Raw genomic sequence first — 4,332 nt, forward strand, 5'->3', positions numbered from 1 at the left:
GGGACATGCTGATGCAAGAGGTAGGCTCCCATGGTGTTGGGCAGCTTTGCCCCTGTGGCTTTGCAGGTTACAGAGCCCCTCCTGATTGCTTTCACAGGCTGACATTGAGTGTCTGTAGCTTTTCCAGGTGCACAGTGCAAGCTATTTGTGTATCTACCATTTTGGTGGCCCTCTTCTCACAGCTTCACTAGGCAGTGCCCCAGTGGGGGCCCCAACCCCATGTTTCCCTTCTGCACTGCAGAAGTTCTCCATGAAGGCTCCACCCCTGCAGCAAACATCTACCTGGACATCCAGGTATTTCAATACATCTTCTGAAATCTAGGCATATGTTCCCAAACCTCAATTCTTGACTTCTGTGCACCTGCTGGCCCAATGCCATGTGTAAGCTGCCAAGGCTCATATCTTGCACCCTCTGAAGCAATGGCCTAAGCTGGACATTGGCCCTTTTTAGCCATGGCTGGGACATAGGGTACCAAGTCCTGAGACTGCACAAAGCAGCAAGACCCTGGGACCAGCCCACAAAATCATTTTTTCCTCCTGGGTCTCCAGCCCTGTGATGGGAGGGGCTGCCATGAAGACCTCTGACATGCCCTGGAGACATTTTCCCCATTGTCTTGGGGAAAGGAGCCAAAACATTAGGCTCCTTGTTACTTATGAAAATTTCTGCAGTGGGCTTGAATTTCTCCCTAGAAAATGTTTGTTTTCTGTCACATCACTGGGGTGCAAATTTTTCAAACTTTTATGCTCTGCTTCTCTTGTAAACATAAGTTCCAATTTCAGATAATCTCTCTCAAGTTCAAAGTTCCACAGATCTCTAGGGCAGGGGAAAAATGCCACCAGTCTCTTTGCTAAAGCAAAACAAGAGTGACTTTGCTCCAGTTGCCAATAAGTTCCTAATCTCCATCTGAGATCACCTCAGCCTGGACTTCATTGTTCATGTCACTGTCAGCATTTTGGTCAAAACCATTTAACAAGTCTCTAGGAAGTTCCCAACTTTTCTGCATCTTCCTATTTTCTTCTGAGCCCTCCAAACTGTTTCAACCTCTGCCTGTTACACAGTTCCAAAGTCAACACCACATTTTCAGGTATCTTTATAGTAGTGTACCATTACCTCCATACCAACTTTCTGTATTAGTCTGTTCCCACACTGCTAGAAAGAACTGTCTGAGACTGGGTAATTTATGAAAGAAAGAGGTTTATTGACTCACAGTTTTGCATGGCTGGAGAAGCCTCATGAAACTTACAGTCATGATGGAAGGGGAAGCAAACACCTCCTTTTTCACAGGGTGTGAGGAGACAGAAGTGCAGAGTGAAGGGGGAAGAGCCCCTTATAAAACCATCAGATCTCGTGAGAACTCACTCATCATAAGAACAGCATGGGAAAACCACCACATGATCTAATCATCTCCCATAACGTCCCTCCCCCAACATGTGGGGATTGCAATTCAGATTGCAATTCAAGATAACATTTGGGTGGGGACACAGAACTAGATCATTCTGAGGCTATTTTCTAGATCTTATAGGCAAGCTTTATTGTTTTTTATTCTTTTTTCTTTTGTCTCCTCTGTGTATTTTCAATTTGCCTCTCTTCAAGCTCACGGAGTCTTCTTTCTGCTTGATCAATTCTGCTATTAAGAGACTCTGATGCATTCTTCACTGTCATTTGCCTTTTTCAATTCTAAAATTTCTCCTTGATTCTTTTTAATTATTTTGATGTCTTTGTGAAAATTATCTGATATAATTCTGAATTTTTTCTCCGTATTATCTTGAATTTCTTTGTGTTTCCTTAACACAGTTATTTTTAATTCTCTGTCTGAAGGGTTATATATCTGTTTTTCCAGGACTGGTTCCTGGTGCCTTATTTAGTTCATTTGCTGAGGCCATGTTTTCCTGGATTGGGTTGATGCTTGTAGATATTTGTCAGTATCTGGGCATTGAAGAGTTAGGTATTTATTGTTGTATTCACAGTCTTGATTTGTTTGTGCCTGTCCTTCTCGGGAATGCTTTCCTGCTATTCAAAGGGACTTGGGCTTCAGGTTCAATAATGGTGTGGTTTTCGACCAAAGTAACAACTTGTTGGTCTTGGATAAGATCTGGAAGAATTCTCTGTATTACCAAGCAGGGACTCCTGTTCTTTTCCATTACCTTCTCCCAAATGAACAGTGTCTCTCTCTGTGCTGGGCCACCTGAAACTGGGGTGTGGTGATGTAAGCACCCCTGTGGCCATCACCAGTGGGACTGTGCTTGGTCAGACCTGAAACCAGCATAGCACTGGGCCTTGCCTAAGGCTCTTCCTTTCAGGGAAGTGAGTTTCCCCAGGTCCCAGGTGTGCCCAGTGACACTGTCAAATTTTTGGTTCTTGAGATGGTGCTTTTCTGTATGCAGATAGTTGTTTAAATTTAGTTTTCCAGCATGGAGGGGTGAAAATGTTATAGGCTTCTATTCCTCCATCTTGCTTTGCTGCCTTTCCCTCATTAACTCTATAAATCTTGACTCTTCACCTCTTTCTTCTGGCCTCTTCTTCTGCAACATGTTTTGGCCATATGTGGGTTGTTAGTAGCCTATCCTCCTATGTATATAACTTCTAATTTATATACTTAAAAAATTTTTTTTCTACATTGATATGTTCTAAATTTCTTACTACTTTCTTCTCATTTACTTATCCTTTCCTACTAAGATTATTTTACTTGAGTAATTATGGTTTAATTTTTGGTATTTCTGATGGGTTCTTTTAAAAATCTTAAACTGTTCTTGATTCATAATTGCTTGTTTTTGTTGCAGAATTTATTTTTCTTGGTATATGGATATTAGTCATTTCTTTATCTCATTGAGGATTTATACTATTTTAAAGTCGTCTTTTACAGAAGCATGCATTATTACTTACAATCTTATAAAAGGGAACTCTGTTATTTGTTCAGTTTGTTGACTATCTTTTCTGACATTAATTATGCTCTTGTGATTTGAAATTTTAGTTTGTGAGTTTAAGGGCGTGGATATTTATGTATATGACCTTTTTCTTGTTGTGCTTATCCTTGTCACTTCCTCCACTCTTCTCAAAGCTCCAGAACCAGAGTTATACTGGTGGCTTAGAACTCTCTTTTAGGGACACTGCAAGTTTATGAGTTTACTGGTAACTGCCTCTGCTTCTTCTGGCCTTTCCAGGCAGCAGCATGTTACAGCCACGAATATGGCACATAGATACAGCCTTGTTATCCCTCCAGGTAACAGAGAGAGATGCCAAACCCAGCTCCAGTTTTACTCCAGGGGCCTGGCTTTGATATACCAATGTCTTTGGGGACCATTATCTCTCCCAAGCCCAATATATCCATGGCTTCAGCCCTTCAGCTGTTCTTGTGTTGTGCCATAATTGTTCTGTGTTTCAACCTCACCTCCTCAATAGTGCAAGTCCTGTTCTATTTATGGTGATCATGAGTGAGGTTAACACTTGCATGCTGTTTTTGGTGTGAATGAAGGTTCTGTATAAAATTGCAGTTTTATCCTGTACAAAAATCAGGTCTTTCAGATTCCTTGGTAAGAAAATATGTAAGATACACCTTCCTTTTGCTAATATTTACACCTTTTCTTGTATAACTTACATGAATCATGGGTAAGATCTGGAAGAATTATCTGGATTACCAGGAAGGAACTCTTGTCTTTTTCCTTACTTTCTCCCAAACAGATGGAGTCCCTCTCTCTGCTGAGCCACCTGGAACTGGGGGTTGTGGTGATGTAAGCACCCCTGTAGCCAATAATTGGTTAATAAAGCTTTGTGTCTCTTTGCCATAGAACCATTTTCAAACCTTTTTAGGAATAAAGTTTAAAGGATGTAGGCTTTTCGGGGGAGGGAAACTGTTCTGCTGTAAAACATGTTTTTCAGGTCAGCAAGATTAGTTAACATTGATCTCATTTCTAAACCGAGGTTTACAGAGTTAGAAACCTTTAAGGGTCCAAGAATTAGTGATTAGTTCTTGGACTTCAGATGTTGTCTTCAAGGCTTAGCTCAACTGTTTCCCTTTCCATAAAGACTTTTGCCATTGCTTGAACCAGTTTCTCCTATGCTTTCCCCGACTGTTACATGAAAACACATTCAGAGTTTGCATATGGTAGTGTTGCTTACTTTATATTCTTTGTTTGGGAGAGGGGCAATTTGCACTGGTATTACTCTCTGTGTTTCAATCTCACCTCTTTAATAGCATAAACCCTACAAGGGCAGGCTGTGTCTTTTCCTATGAGCACATTATGATGGTTTATGCAACAAAAAATGCTTATTGAGTACAGATTTATTTTTCTTGGAGATGTATGAGATAGTTCCAGCCAGGATTGCTACCCTAG

Source organism: Macaca thibetana, chromosome 13, assembly GCF_024542745.1.
Source record: "Macaca thibetana thibetana isolate TM-01 chromosome 13, ASM2454274v1, whole genome shotgun sequence".
Classification (NCBI taxonomy): domain Eukaryota; kingdom Metazoa; phylum Chordata; class Mammalia; order Primates; family Cercopithecidae; genus Macaca; species Macaca thibetana.